The 15746-nt window shown below is 41.7% G+C and overlaps 1 protein-coding gene across 1 annotated transcript in view; it reads left to right on the forward strand.

The window, feature by feature from the left end:
• LOC122545466 (arylamine N-acetyltransferase, pineal gland isozyme NAT-10-like) overlaps positions 1-15746 on the forward strand; it is a 90177-nt gene that overhangs the window by 20556 nt on the left and 53875 nt on the right. The window lies entirely within an intron of this gene.

The raw sequence follows: 15746 nt of genomic DNA on the forward strand, positions 1-15746 counted from the left end.
CTTCCTCACCCCTTCTCCCACCTCATCCCAGATCCAACCCTCCAATTTGGTCCCACCCTCTTGAACTGTCCTACCTGTCTATCTTTCTTCCCATCTATCTGCCCCGCTCTCCCCTCCAACCTATCACCATCACCTCCCTGATTCTAATGATTCCTGAAAGATCACCACTAACATCTCCACTATCTCTTTAGCTATCTCCCTTAAAATGCTGGAGTGTAGTCCATCTGGTCCAGGTGATTTATTCATATTTCAGCCCATTGACCCATTTGATCAAGAGCCCTTTGTAATTTTAGAAAACTTTCTTCACAGTCCACTATGCTGACAATTTTGATGACATCCACAAATTTACTAACCATGCCTTCGAAATTCTCATCTAAATTGTTTACATAAATGAACACCACTGGTCATAGGCCTCCATTCTGAAAAAGGAATCCTTCACCATTACTTTCTGTCTCCTGCCGTTAAGCCAGTTATGTATCTAATTAGTAAGCTTACCCTGAATCCCATGTGATCTAACTTTACTAATTAGTCTACCATGTGGAACCTTTGCCATCACCAACCGTTTTGGTAACTTCCTCAAAAAGCTCAATTGAGTTTGTGATATTTCAGAACAGTTAATTAGTAATAGTTACTGTAACTATTTTTCTGGTAGGTTTTCCTGTCGAGTTACTTTATTCTAATATAGAGTCCCTAAAGTAAGGACCCAGGTTCAATTCCAGCCTTGGGCGTCTGGCTGTGTGGAGTTTGCATATTCTCTGGATGTTCCGGTTTCCTCCCACAATCCAAAAATGTGAAGATGAAGTGAATTGGCTATGCTAAGTTGCCGATAGTGTTCAGAGATGTGTTAGGTAAGGTGTATTAATCAGGGGTAAATATAGGATAATAGGGTAAGGGAATGGGCCTGGATGAGTTACTCTTTGGAGGGTCCCTGTGGACTTGTTGGGCCAAAGGGTCTGTTTTAACACTATAGGGTGTCAATAATAATAATCAAAAATAGGATCCAGAATTGTTGGAAGCATTAGAATGGTGGCAGCAAACTTTAAATACCATGTTGAGGACTTATAGTCAAGACTATCCAGAGGTTTGGGATAAAGGAATTCTGTTTGTACTGTGTATCAAATTTGAGGGAAAGGTTAAATAGAATAGAAGAGTTGGCCAGACAGCGTTTAGAAGTTGCACAGTATGTGATGCAATAGGAAACTGACAAGAAATCAAAAATTCACAATTTTGCTAGCAGAAGTAGTGTTAGGGTTACTTCCAGTGGAAGGTGAACCTTTAAAAACAAAGTTTTGTGTTGCAAATCCAAAGGAGTTAGAGTGAGTGAATTATTTGATAAGAACACCAGATAGAAAGAAATCTGTGTATGCCATGTGAATATGCTCAAAAGGTTTTTTTGAAAGAGAAGGAAAGCAAAAGGTGAATGTGTTACTGGTTACAACACAGAGTGAAGTATAAAGTTCAGATGATTCAGAATTGGACATTCCTCAAATTAAATTTAATTAAATTAAATTAAGTTCTCAACTTAGGTTAAATTATTGTTACCTTCCAGATGAAAATCAAAATGACCTGAAAGAGTTATTACAATCAAATGGGAAGATATGTGGGGATAAGCGGGGAACTACTAATCTAATTATGCTTGATGTAGATGTGGGAAATGCTGTCCCAATTAAGCAACATCCTTATAGACTTAAACTTTGAAAGTTGGCACAGGTTCAAAAAGAGATTGAACGCATGCTCAAAGACAACAAAATCAAAGTGAATTGCAGTGACAGGTGCTCACCCATAGTAATGGCGTTAAAACTAGATGGTACCTGACAATTATGTGTGGGCTATCACAAAATCAATGCACTTACAAAATCTGATTTACATCCTATTCTGCGTTTGGAATGCTGTTGAGAAGATGAGACTAGCAACTTATATTTCTAAGTTGGACTTAACCAGGGGATACTGGTTTATCTGAAAGAGCGAACACAATTTTGGCTTTTGTGACACTGAGTGAACTATACCAATCTAAACTCATGCCATTCAATATGAAAAAATGTGCTAGCCACATTTCAAAGACCAATAAAGTCATTTTGGGATTTTCCAATTGTGTGGTGTATATCGACAACCTGGTGATTTTTAGTCACATGTGGAAGGAACATTTGCAGCATCTATTGGAATTGTTAGATCGACTTCCAAACATGGAAGCCATGGTATATTGGTGAGACCATGCAGATGCTACGACAACGGATGAATGGACACTGCGCAACAATCGCCAGACAGTAATGTTCCCTCCCAATCGGGGAATACTTCAGCAGTCAAGTACGTTCAGCTTCTGATCTTCAGGTAAGTACCCTCCAGGGCAGACTTCAAGAGAGATACTCACCGAACAGAAACTGAGCCAAGTTCCATACCCATGAAGTGAAAAATCACACAACACCAGGTTATAGTCCAACAAGTTTAATTGGAAGCACATTAGGTTTTGGAAGCTAGTGTACTTGCAATTAAACCTGTTGGACTATAACCTGGTGTGTGATTTTTTTTATATATAGATATTTTTATTAGAAATTTAACATTTTTACAAGTTTACAAAAATAAACAAAACTCTCAGATATAAACATTGATATACAATTAGCTCAAATATACAATAGCCAAAATTTAACAAAAAAAACCAACAAAAAAATGAAAAAAAGAAAAAAAAACAAACAAAACTCAACTATCTACTAATCTAACCTACAACTACCCAGAGTGTATATTTAAGTCTCTTACATGCTCGGAATGTGTTAGCATCAGATGTAATAAAACCCGTATTTGTGCGGGATTCCTCCACTGAGGGGCCCTGGACCAGCCAGGTTTGTAATTTCAATTAAATAAAAGCCCTTGTTAGGATAGCCGAAATATGTGTATTTATGTAATTCAAGAAGGGCTGCCATATTTTATAAAATAATTCGGTCGTTCGGTGCACCATATTTGTAAGGAAGTCAAGGGGAATACATTCCATAATTAATCTGTGCCAATTTGAAAGTCCAGGGGGGACCTCAGCCGCCCAGTTCACCAAAATATTTTTCCTTGCACAGAAAGAAAGAATAGAAAATAGTCTCTTCCCGTACGTGTCCAGGGAGGGAAAGTTCGAAAAGCCCAAGAGGGTCCACTTTAATTTCCGTTCCTAAAATTTCTGTCAGGGTACTTGCTACTTTAGTCCAATATCTACGGATCTTATTACAGGTCCATAAGCAATGTACAAGAGTGCCCACCTCTATTTTGCATTTAGGACACATTGGAGATGCCCCTGCCTTAAATTTTGCCAATCGAACCGGCGCTATATGGGCCCTATGAACTATCTTCAGCTGGATAGCCTGGGTTCTGTTACAAATAGTAATTCTTCTAGCATTTTCCCAAATATCATTCCACGTTTCTGTAGAGATTTCTAGTCCTAAATCCTGATCCCATGTTTTAAGCAGATTATCCATATCTCCCGATACTTCATCATGTAGTAAATGATAAATAGTACTGACGGAAGATACCCCCACTGGTCGTAGGACACTACATTCTCTATCTTATTTATAAAGACTATCTAATAACGTAATCTTCTTCTGTATATAATCTCTAATTTGGAAGTATCGAAAGAGGTCTCCATTGGGTAATCCGAATTTCTGATGCAGCTGTTCAAAAGACATCAGGACCCCGTCTTTAAATAGATCCCCTAGACATGAGATACCCCTGGATCTCCAGAGTTTAAAAGTGGCATCTGTTAACCCCGGTTGGAATCCCCATGCTCCCACTATCGGTGCATAGGGGGATGTTTTATGTGAATTGCCCTCATTTTGCCGCATTATATTCCAAGCCTTGATTGTATTTAGTATTATAGGGTTTTTACAGTGATCTGTAATGATTTTCCTCTTGTCTGAGAATAAAAGGTTAATAAGTGGGTATTTTACTTGAGAGGCCTCGATGTCCAACCAGATTAATTGTGGATCAGACAAGACCCAATCAGCTATGTAACTTAATAGGGAACTTAACTGATATTTCCTAAAGTCTGGGAAGTCCAATCCACCCCTTGCCTGTGGAAGCTGTAGCTTCTTCAGCTTAATGAAGGGCCGCCTATGATTCCAGATAAAGGAACCCGGCCAGCCATATAATTTACATAAAGTCGTCCTCGGCAGCATCACCGGAAGCATTCTCATAGGATATAGGAGACGGGGCAGGACATTCATTTTGATTAGTGCTATTCTACCCAACCAGGAAATTGGTAGGTCTCCCCATCGCTGGAGGTCCTGCCTTATCCTTTCCAATAAATACACAAAATTAGCCTTATACAACTGACCAAATACTGGAGTAATAAAAATGCCTAAATATAAGAAGCCCTCCAGGGACCAGCGAAAGGGAAAAAGGGATCCATCCGCTAAGCGGGGTATCATAGCAAGGCCACCCATTGGCATAGCCTCCGATTTTGAAAAATTAATTTAATAGCCTGAAAATGCACTAAATGTATTGATAACTTGGACGAGGCGAGGTATGGACATCAGAGGGTTACTGAGGAATAGAAGAACATCATCTGCATAAAGGGTAATTTTATGTTAACCTGTACCAATCCTCAGGGCCGTTTTATTAGGATCAGCTCATATAGCTTCTGCAAGTGGTTCAATTATTAGCGTAAATAACAATGGCGAGAGGGGACATCCCTGACGGCAGCCCCTACCCACACTGAAGCTATCCGAACCTAATCCATTGGTAACCACAACTGCTTTGGGATCACTATACAATGTTGAGACCCATTTGGTAAACACCTGTCCAACGCCAAACCTCTCCAATGTGTAAAACAAATATGACCATTCGACCCTATCAAATGCCTTTTCCGTGTCTAATGAAACCACTTCTCCTGGTATCTTTCCCTGATGACAGGTTTGAATCATATTCAGAGCCCTTCTAACATTATTGGATGATCTACGGCCCTTAATAAACCCCGTCTGATCCTCCTTTATAATATGTGGCAGTATCCTTTCTAGTCTCAGTGCTAATGTTTTAGAGAGGATTTTAAAATCTACATTTAGCAAGGATATTGGTCTATATGATGTACAATCTTCTGGGTCCTTTTCTTTTTTAAGGATAAGAGAGATATTTGCCTCTTTCAGCGAAGGCGGGAGACAGCCCTGACTATATGCATAGTTATACATGTCCATAAGTGGACCAGATGTAATGGTCTGAGGGGCCTTTTTTTTCTTTGCAAGAAATGCTAAGTATCTACCCGGTTTGTCGCCATATTCATATAACCTTTGCTTTGCAAATAATATTTCCTTCTTAGCCGTTTGAGTAAGCGTAGTGTTTAGAGCTGTCCTAAGAGCTGTAATCCTTTGCAATTTCATCATAGAAGGTCTATCAGTGTATGCTGTTTCAGCCGTTTTAAGCGGGCTTCAAGCAGACGCTGTTGTTCTCCCTTTAATTTCTTCTGTGTCGCTGAGTAGGAGATGATCAAGCCTCGTGTGTAAGCTTTGATGGTCTCCCATATCATTGACGTGTTGCGAGCTGTACCTGAATTAATTTCTAAAAAAGTTTTAAATTCTTGAGAGAAGTACTTTACAAATTTATTATCTTTCATTAGGAAGGGGTCCATACGCCAATGCCGAGGGGATGTCCCATTGTTCCTCGCCGTAGTTTCCATATATACAGCAGCGTGGTCAGAAATTGCTATACTACCTATTTTACAGGATGATATGGAATTTAAAAAAATCGAGGGGGCAAAAAACATATCAATTCTGGTATGACATTTATGTGGATTAGAGTAGAAAGAAAAATCTCTGCCCTGTGGATGAAGACATCTCCATACATCTACTAATTCTAATTCTTTGTTCAGATCCATCAATTGTCTAGATCTGGGAGATACTCCTGCAGTACTCTTGGGAATCCTATCTATTTCCGGATCCATAATACAAGTAAACTCTCCCCTATAATTATATGACGGGCATCAAAAGCCATCAATTTTGAAAAGGCTCCGTTATAAATTTAAAGGGGTGTGCCGGGGGGCAGTACAAATTTAAAATCCCATATTCCTCTCCATTTATGAGGGCTTTAATCAAGATATATCGTCCAGATTCGTCTTTTATCTGCTTTAGGATTTTGAAAGGGAAATTCTTCCGAACAAGAATAACAACTCCCCTGCTTTTTGAACTAAAAGAAGAAAAAAAGGCCTGATCAAATCCGCCCTGTCGTAATTTCAAGTGTTCTTTATCTAACAGGTGTGTCTCCTGTAGGAGAGCTATATCAACTCTTTCCTTCTTAAGATTTGATAATATTTTCTTCCTTTTAACTGGCGAATTACTCCCCTTGACATTCCAGGTGCACCACTTAACTGACTGATCAACCATAATCCTCTGGGCCAATCCGAGACCCCTCGGAAGAGGGAACCCTATCCAGAACATCCCGAGCATAGAACACATAAAATTTACAAAAATAAAACCTCTTTAATACACCCACAACAATACAATAAAAAACTATTTCTAAATAAAAAAAATATAACACGTATCTAAGTGGAGACTTTCCCCCTTGTTCCCAGGGGGTGTCACTTCCTCTCCAAAAGTCCATCATATCCTCTCCCAACCAATGCCCCACCCTTGACCCAGGCACGCCTCAATAAAATGAGGATAATTCAAATATAATACAAAGCTAGAGTTAACAGTGATCACCCTACCCCCACCCATACCAACACCTGGATATATTTGGTAATGTTAATACCATATATAAACATATAACTATACAATTACCACCTCAACAAATAATAATTAAATATGATAATACAAAATAACAAGGGGAGAGGTAAGATTGAATAAGGTAACCACCTCCCCCCACCAACATTAACCAAAACCCCCAGCTTTTATATATATACACACACATATACATACATCCCTCATATATACATAAAATAATAACAAAAAACAACCCCAAGGGGGGGGGGGAAATCAAATCCCTCTCCCCACCCCCCCATGATAATATTAAACAGTAAGGTAAGAGAAAAAAAACAAGGGGGGGATATAAACCAAAGCAGGGAGAAAGGCAGACCAACATCCATTATGTCTTACAGTTGATCTAAGAGAGTCCAAGAATTCCTTAGCCTTTTCTGGTGATCCAAAGTTATATACGGATCCTTCATGGTTAAAGCGTAACATCGCTGGGTAGCGTAAGGAGTACTGAATATTTAAGTCCCTTAAACGCTTCTTCGCCTCGTCAAATGCCTTCCTCTTTCGAACCAGAGCCGGGGAAAAGTCCTGAAATAGCATGATCTTGGATCCTTTATAGATCGTAGCTTGGGGGTCTTTTCCGAGATTTCTAGAGGCTTCTAGAAGTATCTGCCTCTCCTTGTAGCTCTGCACCCGGAACAGGACCGGGCGTGGGCGCTGGTTCGAGCCGGGCCCGCGTATTGCGACCCGGTAGGCCCATTCCACCCTTACCTGGCCTGATCCAGCTTGCAGATTTAATAGCTGTGGCAGCCACTGCTCCAGGAATGCTGTAAGCTGGCCTTCCTCTTCCCGTTCGGGAAGGCCCAGCAAATGAATATTTTTTCGATGACCTCGATTATCGAGGTCGTCAATATGATTTTCCAAGGTGCAGACTCGCTGTTTGAGAGTCCAGTCCTGATCCACGGCCGATTGCGCGGTATTTTCGGAGGTCGCGGCCTTTAACTCCGCCCCTCCGACTCGGCATTCAATTTCTTGGATTTCTCGGTCGTGCTTCTGCAGCGCGGCCGAGAGCGAGTCCCAACGATTTCTGGATTCTGCAATAAAGGCATCGATCTTCGCATCCAGCTTGGAGATCATTTCTGCAAGGCTTGTTACTGTAGGTAAGTCCCCCGGGGCGGCTGTGGACGCCTCTGCTGCAGCTGGAGAGGGTGGGGGAGGGGTTCCTGCTTGCTGAGAGCTGCGGGCTCCCTTCCCTTTAGTCGTTTTTACTTAGGATTAAATTGTTTAAATCTAATATTACACAACTAATTAAATTACACAACAATTATAAATGATTTGGTGAGCGTGGTAGGGGGTGGGTGACCAAGGAGCACGAGAGACTCAGTCTTGCTGGGTCGCCGCCATCTTGGATCCCCGGTGTGTGATTCTTAACGTGTATGCCCCAGTCCAACACAGGCAAGTCCAAATCATACCCATGAAAACAGCCTCACCCGTAATCTTGGGTTCTTGTTGCATACATGTAACAGCACCACACTGTTCTGTATTTACAGAATCTTACTTACTTCTTGTTTTGATAGCTTGTTATAGAAATAACTCTGTTATTTCACTTTTTAGATTGGAATCAATCTAAACATCAGGTCATAGACAGAGAACACAGGGGGCTAACACCTTCAACATATTGTCTCGCTATCACCATTGTTAACAGCTAACCCGAGAATGCAACTTAAAAAAAAAGGGTTTTGTGATTTACACATGAAAGAAGTGAAACTATCACTGTATTCTAACAGATGAAAGGCTTAACAGACAATCAATTCTTCAATGTATAATTTCAGTTACATCACACTGCAAATTTTTGCTATAAATTCTGTGTTACGATCGAGCCCTCCACAATCACCTGATGAAGGAGCGTCGCTCCGAAAGCTAGTGTGCTTCCAATTAAACCTGTTGGACTATAACCTGGTGTTGTGTGATTTTTAACTTTGTGCACCCCAGTCCAACACCGGCATCTCCAAATCATATAAATTCTGTGCCTGTCTGCATCTCTTTACTTCACTTGATGAAGGAGCAATGCTCCAAAAGCTTGTGCTTTCAAATAAACCTGTTGGATTATAACCAGGTGTCATGTGACTTCTGACCATTACCAGGAATCGAGTCTGAGGATAGCTCATTGCTCATCAATTGCCCTGCAATCACTGGACCTGTGGAGTTCACAGTATAAAATACCTGGTGTCACAAGGGCAAATAAAGTCGAGGAATTAAATGCATGGCTCAAAGATTGGAGTGGTCGAATGTGTACCATTGACACCTGTACGTGCTTAAAGCAGGCTGTTCTGATAGGACAGGCTTCACTTGAACTGTGCTGGGACCAGTGTCCTTGCGAATTGAATAACTAGGACTGTAGAGACAGTTTCAAAACTAAGTAAAAATGGAGTGGATTTTCACAAAGGGTTACATCAGCCTACAAAATAAAAGAATGTGGCAGCATTGAAGGGCAGTTATTTATGTAATAATATCCAAAGTGAGAAAGGTAGGGATGGAGGGTACAAACAAACAAGAAGCAGTAACTAAGATCAAAGTTGATATAAAGGCAAAATAACTGAGCCTTCAATGCATGTAGTGTTCAGTAGAAAATAAATGGACAAATAGACATTAATGGGAATGCTCTTATAGTCATTACAGAAACACGTTTACAAGGAAATCAGAGCTGAGAACTAAATATTCAGGGATATTGGACCTTGAAAGGACAGGCAGGAAGGAAAGTGTGGTGGGTAACTTTGTTCATATTGGATGGAATAAGTATGAAAGCAAGAAATGATCTTGGATCAGAAAATGGAGTATCCACATGGAGGAGATGAGATAGAATAAGGTGAAGACAGCAGAAATAGGAGTACTCTATAGGTTTACTATCAGGAACTATACTATAGGATAGAATAAATCAAGAGATATAAATTCAGCATGTTAGTTATACAAAGAACAAAGAAAATTACAGCACAGGAACAGGCCCTTCGACCCTCCATGCCTGCGCCAATCCAGATCCTCTATCTAAAGCTGCCGCCTGTTTTCTAAGGATCTATATCCTTTTGCTCCCTGCCCATTCATGTGTCTGTCTAGATATATCTTAAATGACGCTATCATTCCCGCCTCTACCATCTTCACTGTCAATATATTCCAGGCACTCACCACCTTCTGTGTGAAGAACTTTCCCCATCTCTCTCTCTCTCCCCTAAACTTTTCCCCTCTAACTTTGACCTTGTGATTCCTAGTAATCGAGTCCTCCACTCTGGGAAAAAGCTTCTTGCTATCCACCCTGTCTCCACCTCTCATGATTTTGTGGGTCCCAAACAGGTCCCCCCCTCAACCTCCTTCTTTTCAATGAAAATAATCCTAATCTACTTAATCTCTTCTCATTGCTAGCACCCTCCATGCCAGGCAACATCCTGGTGAGCCTCCTCTGCACCCTCTCCAAAGCATTTTGGTAATGTGACAACCAGATCTGTATGCAGTATTTCAAATGTGGCCAAACCAAAGTTTTATACAACTGTAACATGACCAGCCAACTCTTGTACTCAATACCCCGAATAATGAAGGAAAGCATGCTGTATGCCTTCTTAAACACTCTACTGACATGCATTGCCACCTTCAGGGAACAATGGACTTGAACAGCCAGATCTCTCTGTACATCAATTTTCCCCAAGACTTTTCAATTTCCTGTCTAATTTCCATTTGCTGTCTTGAATTGCATCTTTCAAAATGCATCACCTTACATTTGTCCGAATTGAACTCCATCTGCCATTTTTCTGCCCAACTCTCTAATTCTGCTGTATTCTCTGACAGTCCTCTTCATTATCTGCTACTACACCAATCTTAGTGTCATTTGCAAACTTGCTAATCAGGCCACCTATACCTTCCTCCAGATCATTTATGTATATCACAAACAACAGTGGTCCCAGCACGGATCCCTATGGAACACCACTGGTCATAGTTCTCCATTTTGAGAAGCTCTGTTCCACTACTACTCTCTGTCTCCTTTGCCCAACCAGTTCTCTATCCATCTAGCTAGGCGGCACGGTGGCACAGTGGTTAGCACTGCTGCCTCACAGCGCCAGAGACCCGGGTTCAATTCCCGCCTCAGGCAACTGACTGTGTGGCGTTTGCACGTTCTCCCCGTCTCTGCGTGGGTTTCCTCCGGGTGCTCCGGTTTCCTCCCACAGTCCAAAGATGTGCAGGTCAGGTGAATTGGCCATGATAAATTGCCCGTAGTGTTAGGTAAGGGGTAAATGTAGGGGTATGGGTGGGTTGCGCTTCGGCGGGGCAATGTGGACTTGTTGGGCCGAAGGGCCTGTTTCCACACTGTAAGTAATCTAATCTAATCTAATCTAAAACACCCTGGACCCCATGTCACTTCACCTTCTTCATCAGCCTACCATGGGAATCCTTATCAAACGCCTTACTGAAGTCCATGTATATGTCATCTACATCCCTTTCCTCATCAATCAACTTTGTCACCTCTTCAAAGAATTCTATAAGGTTTGTAAGACATGACCTTCCCTGCACAAAACCATGCTGCCTATCACTGATAAGCCCAGTCTCTTCCAAAATAGGCATATATTTTATCTGTTAGTATCTTCTCCAGTAGCTTCCCTCCCACTGACATCAGGCTCACCAGTCTGTAATTACCCGGATTAGGCCTGCTGCCCTTCTTAAACAAGGGGACAACATTAGCAATTCTCCAGTCCTCTGGGCCATTTCCCGTGTTCAAGGATGTTGTAAAGATATCTGTTAAAGCCCCAGCTATTTCCTCTCTTGCTTCCCTCAGTAACCTGGGATAGATTCCAGCTGGACCTGGGGACTTGTCCACCTTAATGCCTTTTAGATTACACATTTCCTGCCTCATTATGCTGACTTGACCTCGAATAATTAAAGATCTATCCCAATCCTGAACATTTGCCATGTCCCTCTCCTCAGTGATTACTAAATACTCATTAAGAATCTCACTCATTTTCTCTGATTCCATGCATATCTTTCCCGCTTTGTCCTTGAGTGGGCCAACCCTTTCCCTGGTTACCTTCTTAGAGTCATAGCATCATAGAGATGTACAGCATGGAAACAGACCCTTTGATCCAACCCGTCCATGCCGACCAGGTATCACAACCTGCCAAGACCCAGCACATATCCCTCCAAACCCTTCCTGTTCATATAACCATCCAAATGCCTTTTAAATGTTGCAATTGTACCAGCCTCCACCACCTTCTCTGGTAGCTCATTCCATTCACGTACCACCCTCTGGGTGAAAACGTTGCCCCTTAGGTCTCTTTTATATCTTTCCCCTCTCACCCTAAACCTAAGTCCTCTAGTTCACCTGCACTCTCATCAACCTCTCTTTAAAAGCCTCCCACATATCGAATGTGGATTTCCCTTCAAACAGCTGCTCCCAATCTACATTCCCCAGCTCCTGGTATAGTTGGCCTTCTCCTAATTTAGCACTCTTCCTTTAGGACCACTCTTGTGTTTGTCCATGAGTAGTCTAAAATACTCATTTTGTGATGTGAATTGTGATCACTAATCCCAAAGTAATCCCCTGGCTGGGCTCATTCCCCAACAACAGGTCCATTATGGCCCCTTCCCAAGTTGGACTATTTACATATTGCTCTAGAAAACCCTCCTGGATGCCCTTACAAATTCTGCTCCATCTGAACCTCTGACACTAAGTGAATCCCAATCAATGTTGGGAAAATTTAAATCTCTATCACCACCACCCTGTTGCTCCTACATTTTTCTATGATCTCTCTATATATTTGTACTTCTATCTCATGTTCACTGTTGGGAGGCCTGTCGTACAATCCCAACATTGTTACCAAACCCTTCCTATTTCTGAGCTCTGACCATGTTGTCTCACTGCTCGAGTCTTCCATAGTGCCCTCCTTCAGCACAGCTGTGATATCTTTGCCCAGTAATGCAGTGAATTGGCCATGCTAAATTGCCCGTAGTGTTAGGTGAAGGGGTAAATGTAGGGGTCTGGGTGGGTTGCGCTTCGGCGGGTCGGTGTGGACTTGTTGGGCCGAAGGGCCTGTTTCCACACTGTAAGCAATCTAATCTAATCAAATAGGACTAAATAGAACATAGAACATTACAGCGTGGTACAGGCCCTCGATGTTGCATCGACCTGTCATACCAATCTGAAGCCCATCTAACCTACACTAGGGTTGTCTCTACTCCCCTTCTTGAACAGGGGAACTACATTTGCTATCCTCCAGTCTTCTGGCACTATTCCTGTAGCCAATGACCATTTAAAGATCAATGCCAAAGGCTCGGCAATCTCCTCCCTGGCTTCCCAGAGGATCCTAAGATAAATCCCATCTGGCCCAGGGGACTTATCGATTTTCATACTCTGCAGGATTTCAAACACCTCTTCCTTGTGAACCTCAATCCCACCTAGTCTAGTTCCATTCCAACTTCCCACTCCAACTTCCTGCTCATTCAACGTGCTGACAAAAACTCTCTTTTCCTTTCAGACATCAAGATGCAACACCTCAGAGATACCCACAGCTCTCTGGAAGATTCCTCCCCACCCCTTGCCTTTTCTCTGACTCCATCCTCTCTTCCTGATCTTCCATTCTGATCCTGAATGTTCTGTACTCAGCAAAAGTCTTAGTTTTATTACTCTATGCACTCACCTCAATGAATTTCAGGCATGACGTGACGTTGAATGCTTCTTCTGTGCCATTTGCCTCTGTGATCATTTCTTTGGACAAGAGTCCTCTCCCCATCTTACTGACCACGTCACCTGCTTCAAATACTCTTCCCCTCCACCTGGATACTCTTCTCTGGCCTCTGCTATCGACCCTTTCATTAAGAACTGTCAATGTGATATCGGTTGCCATAATTTCCCAGTCGTCTTACCCATTCAAACCTACCTATCTCCCTCTGAACTAACTGCATCCAAGCTCTCATATCTAATCCTGACTTCGTAATCAAGCCTGCTGACAAGGGTGGTGCTACCGTTATCTGGTGTACTGACCTCTAAATTGTGGAGGCTGAGCACCAGCTCTCGGACACCTCCTCTTACCTCCCCCTGAACTGTGACCCCATCACTGAACACCAAGTTGTTGTTTCCACAGTGGTCACTAACCTTATTTCATCTGGTGATCTACAGCCCACACCCTGACTTCTCCACTGTCTGCAAGCTCATAGTTCCCCAACCTCTCACACCCTGTTTCTTCCTCCATCTCAAAACCCACACAAAGGACTGCCCAGCACACCCTTTGTTTTTGCCTGCTCCTGCCCCACAGAAAATGCAAACCAAACACCTCAACTCAATTTCTTTTCTCCCCCTGTCCAATTCCCACTTATATTCATGATTCTTCTCAAGCTATGCGTCACTTTCAGAATTTCCAGACTCCAGCCACCGACTCTTCATAGATATGCAAATCCCTTTACACATCCATTCCCCATCAGGATGGTCTCGGGGCTGCTTCTTTCTGGAAAAAAGGCTTGAACTGTCCCCATCCAGTACCCTCCTCCTCCTCCTTCATAGAAATCATCATGGAATCCCTACAGTGTGGAAACAGGCCCTTCAGCCCAGGAGGTCCACACCGATCCTCCGAAGAGTATCTTGGGTCGGCAAGGACAAGTTCGACTGAAGGGTCTGTTTCCATGCTGTACATCTCTATGACTAGGAACTTCTTTAAATATATAAGGAAGGATGAGTCCAAAGTGAACACAGGCCCCTTAGTGAATGAGACTGGAGAAATTATAATAGGGAATCAGGAAATGGCAGAGGAATTAAATAAATACATTACAAAATTAATAAATAATCAGGTGACAAAAGATGGGGAGGGAATAAAGACAATAACTATAACTATAGAAACTAATGGGATTAGTACCTGTCATTGGTAAATAGAAAGTCTGTTTTAAAAGATAAAAGAGTAGAGCATTTAGAAATGCATAATTTAATGATTTGGAGATGCCGGTGTTGGACTGGTGTGTACAAAGTTAAAAATCACACAACACCAGGTTATAGTCCACCAGGTTTAATTGGAAGCACTAGCTTTCGGAGCAACGGTCCTTCATCAGGTGATTAACAATAACCTGTAGAAGGACCGTCGCTCCGAAAGCTAGTGTGCTTCCAATTAAACCTGGTGGACCATAACCTGATGCGTGATTTTTAATTTAATAATTTAATGAGGCAGAGAGAGTATGACTTCATGAAAGTCAAATCATGCCTGACAATTTTAAAATTCTTTAACATAGTAATAATCAGGATAGATACAAGTGAAATAGTAGGTGTAATATACTTTGATATACAAAGGTCTTTTGGTAAGATACAACACTTAAAAGTCCACGGTAGTATTTTAGCTTGAGGATTAACTAAGTAAAAGAAGATGGAGTGGTGGGTGGTGGGGGGGGCGGGTGGGGCACGGAGGGAAGCATTTTCAGGATGGCAAGCTGTAACTAGTGGAGTGCCACAAGGATCAGTGCTGGGGCTACAAATTATTTACAATAAATATTAATGACTTAGTTGAGAAAAGCAAATGTACTCTTGCCAGGTTTTCAGATGACAAAAACATGCAGGAAAGGCAAATGATGAGAAGGACAAAGTGAGTAGAGGGATACAAGCCAGTTAAGAGAGTGGGCAAACCCATGACAAATGCAGTATATTGGGGAAATGGGAGATTGAGCACTTTGGCAGGAAGAATAGAGGAGCTGAATAATTGGGGAATGACTGCGGAAATTTGCAACACAGAGGGATTTGGAGAAGTACATAGATAGATAGATGGATAGATAGATAGATAGATAGATAGATAGATAGATAGATAGATAGATAGATAGATAGATAGATAGATAGATAGATAGATAGATAGATAGATAGATAGATACATACATAGATAGATAGATAGATAGATAGATAGATAGATAGATAGATAGATAGATAGATAGATAGATAGATAGATAGATAGATAGATAGATAGATAGATAGATAAATGGATAGATAGATACTTGTATCTGTGAAATGCAATAACATGTGTATAAGACATGACAAGAGCAATGCCATTTAATAACATAAATTTTATATTATAAGAAAAGACAAGGTTA

The sequence above is a fragment of the Chiloscyllium plagiosum genome, unplaced genomic scaffold (assembly GCF_037043375.1).
Source record: "Chiloscyllium plagiosum isolate Xiang-an unplaced genomic scaffold, Cpla_swu_hap1 HiC_scaffold_22, whole genome shotgun sequence".
NCBI lineage: Eukaryota > Metazoa > Chordata > Chondrichthyes > Orectolobiformes > Hemiscylliidae > Chiloscyllium > Chiloscyllium plagiosum.